Raw genomic sequence first — 22,705 nt, forward strand, 5'->3', positions numbered from 1 at the left:
GTGGCGGCGACTGGTTGGGTTCATCCTGAAAAGGTGGCTGACAGGCCAGACAAAGCATGGTGGAAGGGTATTCAAAAAGCAAAGCGGTATGGGCTCTCTGACGGGGCAATGACATCGGCTAACAACAAGGCGTATCTAACACGCTACACAGAATGACACTCCGGCAAGGGGTGACATCGGCTGACCAAGGACTTCGTCAACTAAGGTGACAATGACCTCGGCTAGGAAGGACAACACTTGACTAAGCTGTGCCACATCTTGGCCTAGATGCGCCACACCTCGGCCTAGGTCATACCGCTCCAGGACGAGATCACTGGGGTGCAAGGTGACATCTCGGCTAACGTGGTCGAGGCAAGGACTGAGGTTGACAAGGGGTTTCAAGATACTAAGGCCAGACTAAGGAATACCTCGGCATTGAAATAACGTCGGCTAGAGGCAAGGCGTGACCTAAGTTTTAACATCAAGGAAGGAACAAGACAAGTACACTACGCTTAGACAAATCACAAGGCTTCAAATCAAGGCACGAATCTCACTTGCTAAAGCAAAACAAGTCACAACACACACATGCAAGCTTAACAAGTCATAATCATGCAATTGCTCATGAACATGATTAAGATGAAAAAATGTGGGTTCTTACAGACAAAGCTACACTTTTACCCTTGAAAGGCTCGCTGGGCCGAAAACTCGGAAGAGCGACCCAGGCAAAAGTTAGAGCAAGAAAAAAGAAAAGAAAAAAAGAAAAGAAAAAAATGCAAAGAATGAAAAAAGAAAAGATGAAAAAAGATGAGAAAAAAAGATGAAAAGAATTGAAAAGAAAAAAAACATAGCTAGCAAGGTTGAAAACCCGGAAGGGCGGCCTTAGCAAAAGTTTGAGTGTAAAAGGTGAGGGTTAATACACGAGTGTACCTTAACCGAAACTACGTAAGGCTTGATTCCCATGTTTGGGATACGTAGGCAACTTCGTTCTGAAGTCCAGCCATAAACACTTCCAAATCGATTGTGTCCATGTAATGGTTTTGATTATCTTTGTCTTCGCTGTATCCAAGAGTTCGGTTGTGATCGTCACTTTGAGGAATGATTACAGTATGCTGCGGCGCTATTCAAACAAGGGGCAACTTTCTGTTGCCATACAGTGTGCTGTGGTGCTATTCAAACAAGGGGCAACTTTTTGTTGCCATGCAATGTGCTGCGGTTAAACAATGGGCAATTTTCTATTGCCATACAGTGCTTGGATCTGAGGTTGTGCATCTCGAGAGTAGGTTCCGTGCTCGTTGAGCAGTGGCCGTTTGCAAAAATAGTTTTTGAGAATTTTTATTGAGGTTGACTGATTTTCTCGAAAATTATTCTATTTTTCCAAAACTGGACCATTTCTTGGACCCAAAAAGGGAAAATTTTCAGTGCTCATAACCTAACTTGCATGATTTCAAATCAGAAAATCGAACAAGTGTGTTAATCTAACTCTCATATTGGTCAAAATTGTTTTAATAGACAACAAAAATAAAAAATGGTCAAAATGATGAACTGGGGGCACAGTTGAGTCAGGTGTTCTGTCTTTTCCCCATTGCCAACATACTTGCCAAAAGGGCACTCTACCTGCCAAAAAAGGGGGACAGCTGAGGATAAAAAATGAAGGGCTGAAAGCTCTCTCATCCTCCGAGTAACGAGATATCAAGCCAAGTGCAAAGCACGAACCAGGATGGATCAAGATACTCCACTCCCTCATCTAGGGCATCGACTAGATGTCACCGGAGGAAATAGCCGCGAGCTGAATATGTTAGGCATGAACCCACAACCTTCCTATTTATCCATCAACCACCCAAGAGAGGGATAAAAATCAGAGAGATTGAAGAATAGATAGATGTGCGTTGATAGCAAAACTGAGAAAAGGGCTTTTTCAGAAAAACAGAGCCTGAGGGCTGAGTGATGTGAGAATTACAAATGAGAAAGGGTGGGAAACAATACCCGGAGAAATTGGCTCCTCATGATCTGAGAGGTCTCTCATCTTCGTAATACGTCTGAGTGTTGTGTTGGTTGTGTTGTTTTTCTCGATTCTTATTTTGAGCCGTTTCAAGTGTTACTCGATGTGTTTAGGTTGTTTACCTTTTGTTGAGTCGTTTTGGCTGTGGTCAGTTGTAGGCTCAATACCAGGTCTAGAACTCGTTTCACAAATTCAAAAAAATAAAATCGTTTTGTGCTCAGAGTGCCGTGCCATTCTCCACATTTGTGCAAAACAAGAATTCGTTCTTTGATAAACCGCAAGGTCTAACCCAGGTCATGTTAGAACAGTGGAACTAGGACCTATCTAAAGCTATGGGTTCTGGATTGCGAAGCAAAGAAAAATAAGGAAAATTCGGAGCATCTGAGTATGTTTTAACTTCTGCAAGTTCCCTCTTTACATCCCGTGTGTTCAAAATGAACAGAATACTGTGTTATGAGCTGTGTGTTCAGAGTGAGCAGTGTTCAGAATGGGCTGTATGCTCAGAATGAGCAGTGTTCAGAATGGACTGTGTTCAGAGAAACAGAGTACTGTGTTATGGGCTGTGTGTTCAAAATGAGCAGTGTGCTGTATGAGCCGTGTGTTCAAAGTGAACAGAACACTGTGTTGACTATTTCGATACCAGAACGGCAATCAGAAATGCTCTCCATGAGTATCATTACCTGCAAGAGGCATCTTGGCCGTGTTTGCAATGAGTTCCTAGGAGATCAATTACGACGGTGAAAACTAGAGTTCGAATGGTTGTTGCCTAGAACACAAAGGTTTGGAATTTCCGAGACTAAAGTCTGGTTTGAATACCCAGGGGTGTAACCCCGAATTGAAATCTGTATGGAAACCCCATAGGTTGAGGTGGCAGGTATGCACCTCGATTCTAGATACTGAACCAGCCTAGTCTGTCACCCCGTTGAAGAATAGGGAAAGTTATGAATATGTTCAAGAAGAAAAGTGGCATCCATGGTTTCCCTAGCAAATGTTCCTCCTTGTCAGCATTTCAGCACCTTTGTACTGCGAGTTGAAGGTAAGAGTTCGAAGAACACAAGGGGGAGATCCCCGTCAGAGTAGAGTGGTTTATTGCCACTCACCCCGTGAGGTGTTTTCTAAAGCGCCGCTTTGTCTGATTATTGCATTCCTTAAACATCTTGCATTGTATTGCATTCTACCTATCAGATTTCTTTCGTGAACAGTATTGTACGTACTGTTTATTCAGAGAACTTCCGGTCCAGTTTGACTGGTACCTTTCCCCTCTCGCGTTTGGCGCGTGTTTGTATCCTTTTCCTCTCTTGCATGTGATACGCTGAGAGATGCTCTTTTTTTCCTCTTTTGCGTGTGATACGCTGAGAGATGCTTTCTTTCCTCTCTTGCATGTGATACGCTACGAGATGCTTTTTTTTCTCCCTCGCGTGTGATACGCCGAGAGGTTTTACCTTTCGTCTCTCGCGCGTGATACGCTGAGAGGTTTTACCTTTCCTCTCTTACGTGTGATACGCTGAGAGATACTTTCTTTCCTCTCTTGCGTGTGATATGCTGAGAGATGCTTCCTTTCCTCTCTTGCGTGTGATACGTTGAGAGATGTTTCCTTTCCTCTCTCGCGTGTGATACACTGAGAGGTTTTACCTTTCGTCTCTTGCGTGTGATACGCTGAGAGTTGCTTCCTTTCCTCTCTTGCGTGTGATACGCTGAGAGATGCTTCCTTTCCTCTCTCGCGTGTGATACGCTGAGAGGTTTTACCTTTCCTCTCTCGCGTGTGATACGCTGAGAGGTTTTTCCTTTTCCCCTCTTGCTGTGCTACGCTGAGAGATTTTCTCTTTCCTCTCTTGCGTATGCTACGCTGAGAGATTTTCCCTTTTTCTCTCTCGCATGTGCTACGCTGAGAGATTTTCCTTTTCCCCTCTCGCGTGTGCTACGTTGAGAGATTTTCTCTTTCCTCTCTCGCGTGTGCTACGCTGAGAGGTTTTTCCCTTTTCTCTCTCGCATGTGCTACGCTGAGAGATTTTCCCTTTCTTCTCTCTTGCGTGTACTACTCTGAGAGGTTTTTGCCTTCTTCTTTTCGAAACATGGGGATATGTCCCTATTCTTCCTTCTTCTTCCGAGACACGAGGATACGTCACTATGTCTCTTCTTCTTTTCGGAAACACCAGGATATGTCCTGGTGTTTCTCATTTTCTGGTTTAGAGTATTTGGAATACATTCCAGTGCTCATACCATTCTAAAACACGGGGATATGTCCCTGTGTTTCTCCTTTTCTGGTTTAGAGCATTTGGAATACGTTCCAATGCTCATACCATTTCGAAACACGGGGATACGTCCCTGTATTTCTCCCTCTTTAGTTTAGAGCATTTGGAATATGTTCCAATGCTCATACCATTTCGAACGCGGGGATACGTCCCTGTGTTTCTCCCTTTTCGGTTAAGAGCATTTGGAATATGTTCCATTGCTTAAACCATTATAGAACACGGGGATATGTCCCTTTGTTCCTCCCCCTTCTCCCATTCCTCACACGATTTCAGCATGTTTGGAATTTATCTCAGGACGTGTGTGCGCGGGCCTGGGCATGTTTTTATCTCAGGTTGTGTTTTGAACACACCTGGGCGGGTTGTTTTTGGACCTCCTCTCACGATTTCAGCGTGGTTTGAGTGTCCCGTTCCTCACACGATTTCAGCGTGTTTAGAATTTATCTCAGGACGCGTGTGCGCGGGCTTGGGTGTGTTTTATCTTAGGTTGTGTTTTAAACACCTGGGCGGGTTGTTCTGGACCTTTTCTCACGATTTCAGCGTGGTTTGAGTGTCCCGTTCCTCACACGATTTCAGCGTGTTTGGAATTTATCTCAGGACGCGTGCGTATGGGTCTGGGCATGTTCTATCTCAGGTTGTGTTTTGAACACACCTGGCTGGGTTGTTCTAGACCTCCTCTCACGATTTCAGCGTGGTTTGAGTGTCCCGTTCCTCACACGATTTCAGCGTGTTTGGGATTTATCTCAGGACACGTGTGCGCGGGCCTGGGCGTGTTCTATCTCAGGTTGTGTTTTGAACACACCTGGGTGGGTTGTTTTCGGACCTCCTCTCACGATTTTAGCGTGGTTTGAGTGTCCCGTTCCTCACACAATTTCAGCGTGTTTGGAATTTATCTCAGGACGCGTCCGTGCGGGCCTGGGTGTGTTCTATCTCAGGTTTTGTTTTGAACACACCTGGGCGGGTTGATCTGGATCTCCTCTCACGATTTCAGCGTGGTTTGAGTGTCCCGTTCCTTACATGATTTCAACGTGTTTGGAATTTATCTCAGGACGCGTGTGCGCAGGCCTGGGCGTGTTCTACCTCAGGTTGTGTTTTGAACACACCTGGGCGGGTTGTTTTCAGACCTCCTCTCACAATTTCAGCGTGGTTTGAGTGTTCCGTTCCTCACACGGTTTCAGCTTGTTTGGAATTTATCTCAGGGCACCTGATGCGCAGGCCTGGGCGTGTTTTATCTCAGGTTGTGTTTTGAACACACCTGGATGGTTGTTTTGCTTTTCTTTCTCTCGTGATTCCAACGTGGTTGGAATACGTCCCCCTTTGCATCTACCGTACATTTATCAATCGCACTATTTTGTGCACCTATACTTGCATTTTGCATATCATTCGCGCTATTTTACGCATCGCGCTGTCTTGTGCATTGCATATCATTCGCGCTATTTTGCGCATCGCGCTATCTTGCGCATCGCGCTGTCTTGTGCATTGCATATCATTCGCGCTATTTTGCGCATCGCGCTATCTTGTACATCGCACTATCTTGTGCATTGCATTTATTCGCGCTATTTTGCATATCGCGCAATCTTGCGCATCGCACTGTCTTATGCATTGCATTTCATTCGCACTATTTTGCGCATCACGCTAAGTTGCGCATCGTGCTGTCTTGTGCATTGCATATCGTTCGGGCTATTTTGTGCATCGCACTGTCTTGTGCATTGCATTTTATTCGCACTATTTTGCGCATCGCACTATCTTGTGCATTGCATTTCATTCGCACTATTTTGCGCATCGTGCTATCTTGCACATCGCACTATTTTGTGCACCTATACTTGCATTTTGCATATCATTCGCGCTATTTTGCGCATCGCGCTATCTTGCGCATCGCATTGTCTTGTGCATTGCGTATCATTCACGTTATTTTGCGCATTGCGCTATCTTGTGCATTGCATTTCATTCACGCTATCTTGCGCATCGCACTGTCTTATGCATTGCATTTCATTCACGCTATTTTGCGTATTGTGCTATCTTGCGCATCGTGCTATTTTGTGCACCTATACTTGCATTTTGCATATCATTCGCGCTATTTTGCGCATTGTGCTATCTTGCGCATCGCGCTATCTTGTGCATTGCATTTCATTCGCGTTATTTTGTGCATCGCGCTATCTTGCGCACCTTACCTACACTTGTTGGTGCATTGCGTTATGCGCCACACTTAGGTTGCATTGTCATGCATCCCTCGACTTGCATTATTTTGCACTTTTCACTTGCATTGCTATGCATGTTTCTAACAATCTTGTACCTGTTGAGTTTCTCTCTTTTGCAGGCACGATATTGTATGTACGGTTCATATGAAGCCGGCACGACCAGACGAACCCGACGGTATTGTATTCTCCGCGTGAGACGTAGCGGGACTTGTATAATTCTCTTACATCCTTTCTGCATATAATGTAGTTTGTTTTGTATTCGCTTGCTTAAACTGTTGCATTTATTTTTGTATATTTGCTTCGTTATAGCCTTCTTTGCATGATCATAAGTTATGTTCGGCATCTTGCATGTCGTTTGCATTTTGCCCCTGCATGCGGGCACATTTCGTTATTATCTTGCATGTTTGTCTAAGTCTTCGGCCTTGTCAAAAATGGGTCGTCTCTGGGCTTTGACATTCACTCCCGTCACTTGTGACTTTCGAGTTCTGTCAAAGAGGGGCAACTGTAGACACCCCATTTTTGACTGACCTTAAGACTCAGACGTTATCAATTGAGCGCTCAGTGATGGTGCATATTGTCCTCGTTCTGAGGTTTCAGAGTTTTGACTGAGTGCCTTGCCTCCGAGCCTCTAAACTCTTTGTGCTTTGGCTCGGTTTGCGGACCAAGTCTTGTTTTCCCTTCCCAGAGGGAGGGAGTGGTCTTATGGACCATCTCTCTATGGTCGTAGACTACTTTTCGCGGTCGTAGGCCACTTTTCCCGTTTGGAGACTAGTTTCCGATTTTTGGAGCCTTTGGCCACGCGCCATGTCTCGGGACTGCTTAACATTCTCCGTTTGGCATGGTTTTTGAACCACACCTCATTGCCTCTGCCTAGAGGAACACTGTGGTCCAGGAGACCACTTTTGTGGTTGCATTCCATTTTTGGTGCTCGTCAGCTAATTTTCGGGGCTTTCGGCCGCGTGTTTTGCCTCCCGATTTCTTGTCTTGCATCCGCTTTGGTTTTTTTTGATACAAACTTTGCTTTCCTTGTTTGGAAGGTGGTACAAGGGTGGGAGACCAGTATTTCTCCTGGCCGACCATTTTTCCTTTTTCCAGCTAGTTTTCTTGTCAGATAACTGGATTTCTTAGTCTTTGGACCATCTTTTCTGGTCGACCACTACACCACCACCACCCTGCATTTAGTGTGTTGACCTCTCCCACCTATGGCCGACCAGTTTTTGCTCTGGTTGACCACCTAAAGTGGTCGGCCGACCACTTTTACTAGCAGGGCAACCACTTCAAGTGGTCAGCTGCTTTTTGGCACCTTTTTTGAGATATTTTAGGACAGCTGGCACAGCTGGAGAGCATTTGAGCCATCCTCCATACATGACATTCAAGCTTAGCTTCTCCAAGAAGCTTTTGCTTTCCTCTTCTATAAGAGGGAAGTTGGTCCTCCCTCCTCCAGGTTCGGAATTTTGCCCCAAAAGAGATACATATAGCTTTGTCTCTATATCACTCTTGTTCTTCATTTTTGTGTTCAAAAGTGTAGATTTGTCTTACTTTAACACACAAACACACACTCAAACACCATCCTTTTGCTACTGAGGTGCTTAGGGGCTGATTTTGGTGTTCTTGGGTTGCCTTGAGCTTGAAAAACCTGCTGGAGTTGCAGTTATGAAGAGGGTCTTCAAGGGTGAGCTTTTAACCTTTAAATCCCCCTTTCTTGCTTAAGCTTTTAGCATATCTTGAATACTGTTTTAAGCTTAGCTCATAACTGATAAAAGTTCTATTTTTGCATGCTTAAAAAGTTTTTTTAAGATGACTTTTGTCTTTGGGGTTGTTTACCCCATCTTAGGCCTTGTTTGGCCTTGTTTTTGAGCCTTTTTTGTGTGCTTCGGGACCACCTTGTATTGGCCTTCTCACAGTGGTGGGGATGGTGTTTTATGGTCCTAAGAAGGGGAGGGCCATCCCCTTTCCTTGCATCTTCAATACGTGCCTTAATATGCCTCATGTTTGAGCATCTTTACTAAGTGTATGTAGACCATATCTTAGCTTGTATTTGTGGTTATTTTGCTGTGGCATACCACTATTTTTGCTTGCTTTGGTCACTCCACGCATGGTTAATGCACTTGTAGTGTAAATCACACAATCTAGTTTTGTATGCCTCATGTTTGAGCATGTGCTTCTAACTTGTTTTGGGGCCATCTCAGTAGGTTTTTGGTGTTATTTTAACATACCTTAGATCTGTTTTGGGTTGGTTTGGTTGGCTCTCGCATGGTTAATACACTTGTAGTGTAAATCAAACACACTAGCTTTGAAAACTGATTTTTGTAAAGAAGTGCCAAACATGGACTGCTTTGCCAGATACAAAGTCACCACCTAAATATTTTATTTTGGGAGAATTTAGGAAACCTTGACTCGTGCCTAAGGCCATGTGTTCGTCATCACCAAAGTTGCCTCGGCTCGGGCACTTGGGTACGATTGGGGAAGGTCATCTATGAGCACCCCCGCTCGCCCGATCAAAGATCGGCCTGTACTAAGCATGATATCTTGTTTTTGAAAACACATGTGCTCTTACTCCGGTTAATTAGCTAGAATTACTATGTGATGCGCACAGCAAAACATGTATAGACTAGATCGCCTAATTTGGAACCAAGCGTCGCATATCCGTTTGTTTGGAAAATGGTTTGAAGTTTGCTACTCGTAAGTAGGCTAAAATGCAGATTTCAATGAATTGTCCCAATTCAAGTAATCCAACCTTCACCCACAAGCATTCAGGCAGTTAATCACGTAAGCAAATAGCCTCATGGCAAGCATGCTTTCATGGCAATATTAACACGCATGCAGTATGCTAAAGTGTAAACACTCACAGTGTACTCCGAGCCAAAACAAATAACTAGTTAGAAATCAATGCATGATCCTAATTCACATTTAAAATGGCTAATGCAACACATGCAAAAATGCAACTAAAATAGGCTCGACTATTCTAGAATGTCATGTGTGATGTAACTTGGTACATGTGTTCAAATTGAAATTGAAATACAATGCAGTTAGCATGATGCGCCGAGCTTGGTGCATGCAATATAGATGAATGGATGCAAACATGAAAGCATAAGGTATGCTAAATGAAATATGTCCTAAAACTAACCATCGTAAGCGGTTAAGTAAAAGGGAAAAAGAAATGGGGATTGGAAGACATGCATCACACACACGCACGCTTATTACAACAATACGCCCTCTCGAAGGAGGGACTGAATAAGAAGCTAACTAGCTAATCTAAGCTAATTAAACTAATTATTACACAACAAATTAATTAACTAATCCTAGTTAACTAATTATTACAAAACAAATTGAATAGTTAACGCATTAACTAATTAAAGTACAAACCAAAGCAAAAACTAACTATCTAAGCATGACAGCTAAGGAAAGCAGTAAATCAGGAGATTCTCAGAGGGAGAAAACTGGATGCATGCGCGGTTGCCTCGTTCGGAAATCCAATGCGATGCCCCGATTTGCCTCTATTTGCAGCTCTCAGAAACCTGCACCCAGCTCCAGAAAGATGAAAATCCACCTTGGGAATCCAGTGGGAGGGTGGCCGACCACTTTTGGTCTTCCAGACCCCTGCCGACCACTTTTTGTTGTTGAAAACCAAGAAAAGTGGTCGGCCAGCTACTTTTTCTGGCTGGCCGACCAGTTGTTGCGTGCCATGTTTGTCTTGTTTAAATTGGTTTGGCACCATTATTAATATGATTTCCAGAGTTTACATTGCATGCTAATTGCCCATGTTTAGGCTCTTTTAAGTGTGCTTAAAGGTTGCTTGTTTGATGCTTAAGTGTTGGCCCATCAACATGTACATGCGTATGTGTGTAGGCCCTCATTTCCATAGCATTGGCCACTGTTTTAGGCTTGTTTGAGGGCTGCCTAAATTAGTTTAAGTCCACCCCTTTGCATGTTGTTGCATGCTCACCTTGTGTGTTATTGCATACTAGTGTGTTGTTGCATGATTGAATGAAGTTACATGCTTGCTTGCATGCTTGAACATCCATATTGTGTCTCGCATACTTGTAGGTTGCATTGCTTCATGCCTTACATGCTTCTTTACTTAGGCTGTGTGCCTAACCTACATCACACATTACATTGCCTATGCTCATGTTACATACTTAGTCCACATATCTAGGTTGCATTGCATTGGCATGCATGCCTTGCCTCTTGATCAAGTGATAGAGGTTGGACCTCTTTGTTTGATTATGTGCATTGCATTTCATTTGATATCAAAGTGCATACTTGGTTTCTTGGGCCATCACGCATTGAAATGCGCGATTGGTGGCCCGAGAATCGAGAACCATGTCCCTTTGAGTCATAAACATGATAGGGGATCTGTTGGTGCACACATTTGCTTGAAATGTATTGCCATGCCCTGTTTTGTCCTCTGCTGCTGTCGAAATAGGATTCTGCAAGAAGCTTTGGCCGACCGGCCACCTATACTGCCGACCGACCAAATATGGATGGCCGAGAGCCCAACAAACGGTCGATGACCATCTTGATATGGCCAGTGATGGTTTATCTTAGCCGGTGGTGATCCACAATGTCCAGAGAGTGTTCCTTGAGATTTGTGCAGTCTTCAGAGAAGGATAACAGTCAAAGCAGAGGCAACTTGTGCATGGCAGTGGCTTTCCGAGCGGAGCCGAGCGCGCATTGCATTGGGCCCTCTTCCCGAGGCTGTTTACTGCTTTCATTAGATTAATTAATTTGTTAATTAATTAATTGGTCTGTAATATTTAATTAGCTTGTAGGTTAATTAATTTGTATTATTCTTTCGGTCCCTCCGAGCAAGGGCAAATTTGTAATAAGTGTGGGTGCGTGTGTGCATGTCTTCCAACCCCCACTTCTTTCTCCCTTTTACTTACCTGCTTTTGATGGTTAGTATTAGGACATGTTTACTTTAGCATACCTTCTGCTATGCATGCGTGCATCATTCATAAGTCTTGCATGCACCAGGCTCGGCGCATCATGCTAATTGCATAAAGTATTTCAAATCTAATTTGAATACATGCTATCTGTGCATTCTCACATGTCATCCTTAGATTAGCCGAGCCTATTCTAGATTGCATTCTGTATGCGTTACATTAGCCACTTAACATGGACTTAGATCATGCATTGATTGCTAACATGTTCTCGTCTTGGCTCGGAGTACATTGTAAGTATTTTTATGCTTTAACATCTCGCATGAGTGTGAATGTCAACATGACAGCATGCTTGCCATGTGGCTATGTGCTTATGTGATATAACTGCCTGAATGCCTGTGGGTGAAGGTTGAGTTACTTAAATTGGAACAACGCATTGAATATGAGTTTTAAGCCCACTTGAGAGTGGCAAAATTATATTTTCTAAGCCCACTTGAGGGTGGCAAAATTCATGTCTTAGCCTACTTGCGGGTAGCACCATCAAACCATTTTCAAATAAACAAACATAACATGTTTCGTTCCAATTTAGGCGACTTAGTCTATACTTGTTTGATGTGCGCATCACGTAGTAAATCTAGGCTAATAACCGGAATAAGAACGCATAATGTTTTCAAAACTAGATATCATGGTTAGTAGAGACCGATCTTTGATCGGGCGAGCGGGGGTGCTCATAGCTAACCTTTCCCAATCGTACCCAAGTTCCCGAGCCAAGGCAACTTTGGTGATGACGGACACGTGGCCTTTGGCACCGAGTCAGGGTTTCCTAAATTTTCCTAAAATAAAATATTTAGGTGGCGACTCTGTATCTGGCAAAGCAGTCCATGTTTGGCACTTCTTTTCAAAAATCTGTTTCTCAAAACGATTTGCTAGATTTGGACTCTTTGGTTCAGATTAAGAACTGTGACAATTCGAGAGTCCGAACTGTAGTGAGCCCAAGACGAACAGAACGGGACCCATCCTCCCGGGGCATTCGGGGACGTCTACAGTTTCTGGCGACTCTGCTGGGGAGTTTAGAGAACTTGACTCAAACTCATGATATCTTGTTTTGACTACACTTATGTGTTTCTTTGCATTGCATGTGCATTGGTGCGCCTAGGACACTGTGTTTGCCGTTTGCTATTCCTGAACGGTTTGCCGGTGGCTTGCTTTGTCAAAGCATGCCATAAGGCTGACCAGTTATGGGCTCTGCCAGTATGGGAGCACAAACCCCGGTTTTACCGGGGCACCCTTTTTGACCATTCGACCTAGTGCATATTTGGAATCCATAGTGACCATTCCAAACTAGGACAGGTTGCTTACCCGATAGGTTGTTTGAAATCGCTGCGTGCGTAGTGAAACCCTAGTTCCTGACAAAATAGGACACGGAAACCCTACCCCAACATAGGGGTGTCTTGGCTCTCATTTGTTTGCTATGTGCTTTTAGAGTGTATCTCTACAGGGAATGCGCATAACAGTTTGTAAGTCTGAGTAACAGGCCTGCGGGCATCACCATCAGTATTTGGGGAATCAGTTTTACCTGAGAGTATCAGTTTACAGGCAGTATTTTGGGCAGAATTCTGTAGGGGGGCACAGTCATTCAGCTTTGCTCATATGGGTTATGGTGAAATCAGGCTAAGATGCTCTTTGTTTTCCCTTTTGCTAGGTAGTCCTGGAACCATAGCTTCAGAAGGCTCCGATATCCCCCGAGGTTCATCGAACTTGTGCTGATAGACTTTGTCAGGTCAGAGATTCAGTTCAAGGCCAATCACTGTTCCTTTGCCAAAGGCAGGGTAAAAAGGCCAGTCAGGCACAGATCATCAGTTCAACAGCCTTCGGATCAGCAATCATTATCCATCGCACCTGTGTGCGGTTGGGTTGAGATATCTGCTTTTACCATAGAGATAGATATACCGATAGATCGGTTAGATCAGGGCAGTATGGCGGGAATGGAAGAGATGGTGCGCCAACTCCAGGATAGTATGAAAGCCATGCAGCAAGACACTGTCCGTCAAGCAGAATTCGCCAAGTAACAGGCTGTGGTCATAGCCCAACAGGCAGAGACAATTGCCAGGTTAGAGCAGTAAACTGGAGTATCTACTTCACACCAGGCTCCTCCCCCACCAAGAGTTCCAACACTCGGGGAGACAGTTAATGTCCAGGAAGATACGGACATTCCGACAGGGCCAACTTTGCCCTCGGTTCTACCCCAGCTATCTAAAACACCCACCAACCTACTAGACCCCCCCTTTGATGTCAAGACAGACCCCACAGCATTGAAAGTGAGCAAGCTTGAGAAATTATTCAAGAAGTCTCAGGGGGCCCACTCCATTCTTAATATTGAAGATAGGTATATAGACTCGGCTGTGACGCTGCCGGACAGATTTAAGATACCGCACATCGACCGCTTTGATGGATCTGGGGATCCCATGGTGCATCTACGGCTGTTTTCGGACATACTAAGGCCGATGGGTCTCACCAGATTACAGAAGCTATCATTGTTTGGCCGGACCCTGTCTAGGATAGCCGGAATCTGGTATGCAAAATTGGAGAACTCTGTGAAATAGAATTGGGAAGAGATGGCTGAGGCCTTCAGTGATCAATACTCCTACAACGCACAAATTAAGGTCACAACTCATGATCTTGAAGTCACCCGCCAAGAGCCAAAGGAGAGCTTCTCAGAATTCGTGGCCCGCTGAAGGGCCAAGGCCTCAATGATGACCATTAGGCCAACGGATAAGGATCAAATACGGATGGTTGTGTGCAACCTCCAGCCCAAACTAATGCAGAAAATGATCATGCTCCCCTTCCCTACCTTTTCAGATTTGCATGAGATGGGAGTACAGATCAAGGACGCTATGAAGCAGGGCCTCATTGACTAGGAGAAGGAGCAGCCTAGGAGGGCGTTTTCCCGCAATTCAAGTGCGACCACTAGCGGTGATGCAGCTGTAAAATCTTCTGAAGTGGGCATGGTCACTACCACCACACCAAGAGTAGCCACCCCCTTTGTTGGTACATCCACTTCAAACCCCCGAACTTCAGACTATCTACCCCTAGGCAAAAGGGTTTTCACCCCACTCTATATGCCTTTGTCTAAAGCCCTAGGGGTCCTACTCAGGAAAGGACATCTGAAACCGTTAGAACAACGGCCTCTACCCGATCCTCTCCCTCCAAAGCATGACCCGACTAAGTACTGTCCTTTTCATCAACAAACCGGTCATGACACCGACAGTTGCGTTCGTCTTCGTCACGAGATACAAAATTTGATTGACAACACGGTCATCCCCGCACCGGGTCCTGTAAAGTCTATTGGCACTTGATCAGTGAACTTGTGGGGGATAATGTGATGTGATCGAGGGATGAATCACCTGCGGGCGGCGCTCAGTTTACTCTGAATGTGGCGTATGGCACGCACTGTTTTGAGCATTTTGCGAATGCTAGTTTTTGTGCTTTCTGGCTTGGGTATTGGGTCAGTCTTGTCATTCTGTATTGAGTCAATTTTTTCATACTGAGTCAGTCGGGTCTGTCTTGTTGTATCGAGTCAGTCCTGTTTTGTTAGAGTCGGGTGATTTCGGGGGTGTTACCTCGGACAGCACTTGCTTGTTTTGTGTTTGTCTTTTTGCTTTCTTTTGAGTCTGTTTTTGCCTTGGAGCCAGTTACGCCAACAGATCTGAATGGAATAGCGGTGATTTTCACACTCTTGTGTTTGCTTCTGCCGTGTGCCAGTTGTGCTGGAAATTCTAAATGAGATGACAGTATTTGACTAGAAGTTGTGCCTTTTCTGTGCCTTAAAATCATTACATTGACCTGAGTTTTTCAAAACTTTTTTGAACATTGTGATGAAAACGAAGAGGAAGGAATTCCTCGGGATTTGTAAAAATTTGATCAATTGAGAGATAGAAAGGCATGCTAAGCCCTTAACAAATGAAATCATGTTTGTTAACGTGAGTACTGAAAAGGATCCTGGCTTGATCCAGATTGGTCCCACGTCGTCTTCAGCGCGAGGGATTTGTCGCATTCTTAAAAAATTTCAAAAACAAAATATTTTGCGCGTCCTTACGAAGACTTGTGCGGAATCGCTCTTGAGATTGTGCAGCTTAGGATCGCTCTCGGCCTCGAGACTTGACCCCTCTTGATTTCAAACCTTGAACTTGGATTCAGAATGTTCCAAGGCCAATCATGATGTGAGGCCTGTGTGGCCAGATTTGAAGCAGCCCGCGAACTAGGGCAAGAAAAGTCAGATCAAGAAGCTTGTGAAGCTAGATCAGAAGCACCCCTGGAACTAGGGGCAAAGAATTTGAAATGTGCTCGAAGAGCCAAAGATGGATCATTCCACAAATCCAAGAAGGTCGGCAAGAATGCCAAATCCCAGAAGGAGAAAGAAGAAAGTATTGCTGAAGAAAAACTGAGTTCCGATCCACAACACTAGGGGCAAATTCAGCCCCCCATTGGATGGACTCCTACATCGTCAGCGAACAACAGCCATTTTCCTGGACTCAGATGACTTCAGGATCTCAAAACCATTTGACATGGACTTGTTACACTTTTACCCTTTGAGAAGCTCGCTGGGCCGAAAACCCGGAATGGCGACCCAGGCAAAAGTTAGAGCAAGAGAAAAATACAAAAAAGGAGAATGCAAAAAAAAAAAAAAAAGACAAAAAGAAAATGAAGAAAATAAAAAGAAAAGATGAAAAAGAAAAAAGAAGGCTCCTTGGCAAAAGTTAGAGCCCAAAAAGTGAAGGTTAATACCCGAGTGTACCTTAACCGGAACTACATAAGGCTTGATTCCCATGTTTGGGATACGTAGGCAACTTCATTCTGAAGTCCAACCACAAACACTTCCAAATTGATTGTGTCCATGTAATGGTTCTGATCATCTTTGCCTTATCTGTATCCAAGAGTTTGGTTGTGGTTCGTCACTCTGAGAACTGACTATAATGCACTGTGGTGCCATTCGAACAAAGGGGCAACTTTCCGTTGCCATTCAATGTGCTGCGGTGCCATTCAAACAAGGGGCAACTTTCCGTTGCCATGTAGTGTCCTTCAGACAAGGGGCAGTTTTCCTTCCGATCTGAGGTTGTGCATCTCAAGAGCAAGTTCTATGCTCGTTGAGCAGTGGCTATTTGCCAAAATGGTTTTTGAGAATTTTTACTGAGGTTGACTAATTCTCTTGAAAATTATTCCATCTTTTCCAAAACTGGACCATTTCTTGGACCCAAAAAAGGGAAAACTTTCAATGCTCACAGCTTGACTTGTATGATTTTCAAAATCAAAAAGTTGAATAAGCATGTTAAGCTAACTCTCATTTTGGTCAAAATTGTTTTAGTAGAAAGCCAAAAACAAAAAATTGGTCAAAATGATGAACTAGGGGCACAGTTGAGTCAGGTTCTCTGTCTTTTCCCCTTTATCAACGCACTTGCCAGAAAGGGCACTATACTTGCCAAAAAGGACACCTTATTCCCCAGAAAAGGCACCACTGAAGCTGACCACAAAAGGGCAGAAAGCTCTCACATCCTCCACCCAACGAGGTATCAAGCCAAGTGCGAAGCACGAACTGGAATGGAGCAAGGTATTCCACTCCCTCATCTGGACAGATCTGATCGTGTCCAAACTCCCCAGCAGAGCATCATCAACCGATGTCAGCTGCAGATTTGCTACACACCCAGTTGTAGCACAGCCCCTCTGTGGGAGAAACTCACTGTTGTGAACAAGAAGAAGAATCTAGCGGAATACCAGGGGAAGAGCCCACAACTGTCTGTTTATTTATCAACTACCCAGGGGAGGGATTAAAAATGAGAGATTGAATAATAGAGAGATGTGCAAAGAGAGGAAAAGTGAGAAAAGGGCTTTTTCAAAAAAGCAGAGCTTAAGGGCCGAGTGATGTGAGAATCACAAATGAGAAAGGGTAGGAAACAATACCCGAAGAAACAAGCTCCCTGTGCACGTTTGTTTGTCGTGTCTTTTGTTTTGTATGTCTCGATTCTTGCTTTGAGTCATTCTGAGTGTGTCTCAATATGTTTAGGTTGTTTACCTTTTTGTTTTCCATTTTTAAGTCGTTTTGGCTATGGTCAGTTGTAGGCTCAATACCCGGTCGAGAACTCATTCTCAATTTCAAAAATAAATCGTTTTGTGCTCAGAGTGCTGTGCCATTCTTCACATTTGTGCAAAACAAGATTTGTTCTTTCATAAAGCCACAGGGTTCAACCCAGGTCATGTGAAAACAGTAAAACCATGTACCTATCTGAAGCTGTATAGGTTCCAGACTGCAGAGCGAAAGAAAAGAGAGAAAACCGAAGCATCTGAGTGTGTTTCACCTTCAGCAAATTCCGTGATTGTACTCCGGATGTACCTCTTCAGGCCTCGCCATTTCTCTGGAGTATGAGTGTGCCTCTACTCCAAGCTTAAGCCTGCTTCAAGTCAGAATGGCAATTAAAGCGGCAGCAGATGTTATCTCTCGCCAATATAAACAGGGTGTACCCTTTTCAAGCGGAGTATGTTACAAGCCCCTCCGAGAGGTAAATCGGAGGTCGCATTTGGATTTGGTCTCGTTAAGGCTTGTATTTCCTTATTCGGCATTTTGTTTCAAACACGCTTTTGAAGTTGCACATTCCTCGCATTGTTACGCACACCATTCGTTGCATTGTTATGCACATCTATCTAGCATTGTTATGCTCGTTACTTGCATTTTTATGCACATCTATCTTGCATTGTCATGAACACTTTTTACTTGCATTGTTATGCACCCATTTCACTTACATTGCGATGCACTTTCTGGTTGCATTGTTATGCACCTTTTCACTTGCATTGTTGTTCTTTCTCCTCGCGCGTGCGACGGGTTAGACCTCCTTTGGTTTAGAGCATTTGGAATACGTTCCAATGCTTATGCCTTTTCGAAACACCGGGATACGTCCCTATGTTTCTTGTTTCATTCCGAAACACTGGGATACGTCCCTATGTTTCTCCTTCATTCCGAAACACTGGGATACGTCCTTATGTTTCTTCTTCCTTTTTGAAACACCGGGATACGTCCCTATGTTTCTTCTTCCATTCCGAAACACCGGGATACGTCCCTATGTTTCTCCTTCATTCCGAAACACCGGGATACGTCCCTATGTTTCTTCTTCTTTTCTGAAACACCGGGATACGTCCCTATGTTTCCCCTTCTCATTCCGAAGCACTGGGATATGTCCCTATGTTTTTTCTTCCTTTTCGAAACAACGGGATACATCCCTATGTTTCTTCTTCCATTCCGAAACACCGGGATACGTCCTTATATTTCTCCTTCATTCCGAAACACCGGGATACGGCTCTATGTTCTTCTTCTTTTCCGAAACACCGGGATATGTCCCTATGTTTCTCCTTCATTCCGAAACACCGGGATACGTCCCTATGTTTCTTCTTCTTTTCTGAAACACCGGGATACGTCCCTATGTTTCCCCTTCTCATTCCGAAGCACTGGGATATGTCCCTATGTTTTTTCTTCCTTTTCGAAACAACGGGATACATCCCTATGTTTCTTCTTCCATTCCGAAACACCGGGATACGTCCTTATATTTCTCCTTCATTCCGAAACACCGGGATACGGCTCTATGTTCTTCTCCTTTTCCGAAACACCGGGATATGTCCCTATGTTTCTCCATCTTCGGTTAAGAGCATTTGGAATACGTTCCAATGCTCACACTATTCAGAAACACCGGGATACGTCCTTATGTTTCTGCCCCCTTGGTTAAGAGCATTTGGAATACGTTCCAATGCTCACACCATTCCGAAACATCGGGATACGTCCTTATGTTTCTCACTCAATCCGAAACAGCGAGATATGTCCTAATGTTTCTCCTTCTTTGGTTACGAGCATTTGGAATACGTTCCAATGCTTATACCTTTTTGAAACACCGGGATATGTCCCTATGTTTCTCCCTCTTTGGTTAAGAGCATTTGGAATACGTTCCAATGTATGAACCACTCTGAAACACCGGGATACGTCCCTATGTTTCTCATTCCTTTCTGAAGCACTGGGATACGTCCTTATGTTTCTTCTCCTTTTTCGAAACACTGGGATATGTCCCTATGTTTCTCTCTTTGTTCCTTCCTCACATAGTTTCAGCGTGTTTGGAATTTTACTTGGGTTGCGTTGTATGCACTCCTAATTGTTTGTTTTAGACCTCCTCTTATGATTCCGGCATGGTTGGAGTTTGTCACCCTTTGCATCTTTACTATCATAGCATTTCATTCGCGCTATCTTGCGCACCTCACCTGTACTTGTTAGTACATTGCATTGTTTTGAATACAAGCCGGCATCGAGAAAGCATATAAGTCCAATTACAAACCGGCTCCGTGTAGCGTATAAGTCCAATTTTCAAATAGGCTTCGCGAAAGCGTATAAGTCCAATTACAAACCGGCTTCGCGTCAGCGTATAAGTCCAATTACAAACCGACTTCGTGTAGCGTATAAGTCCAATTTTCAAACAGGCTTCGCATAGCGTATAAGTCCAATTTTCAAACCGGCTTCGCGTAGTGTATAAGGCCAATTCTCAAAGTCTTCTTGCATATCATTTGCATCCTGCCCCTGAACTACGCTGATTTGATTCCTTGTAAAGGGATACGTAGGTAGCCTGCAGGCACAACCATTTATTTATCGGTAGCTTGTATGCTTTGTCTAAGTCTTCGGCCTTGTCAAAAATGGGTCGTCTCTGGGTTTTGACACTCACTCCCATCATTTTTATGACTTTCGAGTTCTGTCAAAGAGGGGCAACTATAGACACCCCATTTTTGACCGTCCTCAAGACTTGGATGTCACCGCTTGAACACCCGGTGATCATCCTTGTTTGTGTTTGCCTTGAGTTCCCGGAGACCTCGGCTACGCGCCTTGCCTCAGGATCTCTCGACTCGACTGTTTTGTGTCTGGTTTTGCACCAAACACTTGTGTTTTGCCTTGGAGGGGTAGGGAATGGCTTGTGAGCCATCCCCACACATCACCAGCCATGGCTTGAGGCCACCGGCTGTGTTTTGTTTCCACTGGCCAAATGTTTGGCCGGCCGGCACTATATATGGTCGACCGGCCATCTATTTTGGCCAAATTGCATTTTTGGTTGGCCGACCACAGTTCATCTGCTTTTGCAGATATTTTATGCTAGCTGGCATACACTTTTCTCTCCTCCATACACGTGTATGGAGGGATCTCCCTCTTGTTAGCTTGCCTTGGAAGCTTTACAAGATTGAATCCTCTATAAGAGGAGGCCTCTTCTCCCTCTTTTAGGTTAGACAACTTTTTTTCAGAGTTTTGGGTTCTAGGGTTAGGGTTTGCATATATCTTATCTCTATATCTCTCTCTCTTTGTGTTTTTGTGTGTTTTGTCTTACTTTTGTACACAAACACCCACCATCACACCTTCTCTTGGTTGCTGAGGGGCCAGAGGTCTTTTCTTGAAGTTTTTAGACTGGTTTGGAGCCGAAAAAGCAGCTGGAGTGCTGTTCTTGAAAGAGGTCTTCAAGGGTAAGGACTTTACCTTTAAATACCCCACTTTTGCATAGCTTTTTTTACCTATCTTGCAACTATTTTTAGGCTTTGCATGTAATATATAAAAGTTCTATTTTTGAGTCCTTTAAATAGTTGTTTAAGATTGTTTTGAGCTTTGGGGTTGTTTGACCCCTTTCAAGCCTTGTTAGGCTCCATTTTTGTGCATTTTTGGTGAGCTCCGGGACCATTATGTTTGGGCCTCCTCACCACTGAAACCTTGAGGGATTTCATTGGTGAGGATGGTGCCTTGAGGTCCCAAGAAGGAGAGGGCCTCTCCTTGTTGTCCTTGAAAATGGCCATTTTTGCCTCTTGAGGGAGCACCTAGTTTAGGTTCATGTTGATCATGCCTTAACTGATTTTTGTGCTTATATTTCCATGATATAGCATTGTGTTAAGTTGGTTTAGACATACCTTGCATGCTTTGCATACATGTCTTGTAATGCCATGTTTTCGCCTTAACATGCTTTAGGTTTTGATCCTTGTTCTAGCATGATTTTGGCCAAGCTTTGTGAAGCTTTTGTGTTTGTTTTAGCATGCTTAAGTTCTGTTCTTGGTTGTTTTGGTCGACCATAGCATGCTTAATATAGCCACCTTGCATTTTGGCTCGTTAGCCTTAGGTGTGTGGGTGTGTAGCATGCATTACTTGCATTATTTCGGTGGTTTGGAACCACTTACCATGTTATTTCAGTCCTTATAACATGCTGGCATACTTGCATTTGATACTCCTTTATTGCTTTAAAAGGTTGTTGCCTCATGCTCCATGAATGTGCTACTTTGTATGCTTGCATGTTTAAGCCACTTAGATGCCATCTAGGTGTTCCCTTAGCATTGTCTAAGTCAGCCTTGAACCTTTTTTAAGACCTCTTGGCCTTGAGAGGCTAGGTTGACTTAGCCATGGTTTAAGTCTCCTTGGCTTGCCTCAAGTACTTGGACCAATTGCATGCCATGTTTGTCTTGTTTAAATTGGTTTGGCACCATTATTAATATGATTTCCAGAGTTTACATTGCATGCTAATTGCCCATGTTTAGGCTCTTTTAAGTGTTCTTAAAGGTTGCTTGTTTGATGCTTAAGTGTTGGCCCATCAACATGTACATGCGTATGTGTGTAGGCCCTCATTTCCATAGCATTGGCCACTGTTTTAGGCTTGTTTGAGGGCTGCCTAAATTAGTTTAAGTCCACTCCTTTGCATGTTGTTGCATGCTCACCTTGTGTGTTATTGCATACTAGTGTGTTGTTGCATGATTGAATGAAGTCACATGCTTGCTTGCATGCTTGAACATCCATATTGTGTCTCGCATACTTATAGGTTGCATTGCTTCATGCCTTACATGCTTCTTTACTTAGGCTGTGTGCCCAACCTACATCACACATTACATTGCCTATGCTCATGTTACATACTTAGTCAACATATCTAGGTTGCATTACATTGGCATGCATGCCTTGCCTCGTGATCAAGTGATAGAGGTTGGGTCTCTTTGTTTGATTATCTGCATTGCATTTCATTTGATATCAAAGTGCATACTTGGTTTCTTGGGCCATCACGCATTGAAATGCGCGATTGGTGGCCCGAGAATCGAGAACCATGTCCCTTTGAGTCATAAACATGATAGGGGATGTGTTGGTGCACACATTTGCTTAAAATGTATTGCCATGCCCTGTTTTGTCCTCTACTGTTGTCGAAACAGAATTCTACTGGAAGCTTTGGCCGGCCGGCCATCTATACTGCCGACCGACCAAATATGGATGGCCGAGAGCCCAACAAACGGTCGATGACCATCTTGATATGGCCGGTGATGATTTATCTTAGCCGGTGGTGATCCACAATGTCCAGAGAGTGCTCCTTG

The sequence above is a fragment of the Camellia sinensis genome, chromosome 6 (genome assembly GCF_055761805.1).
Source record: "Camellia sinensis isolate YWXY chromosome 6, ASM5576180v1, whole genome shotgun sequence".
In the NCBI taxonomy this organism is placed as follows: Eukaryota; Viridiplantae; Streptophyta; class Magnoliopsida; order Ericales; family Theaceae; genus Camellia; species Camellia sinensis.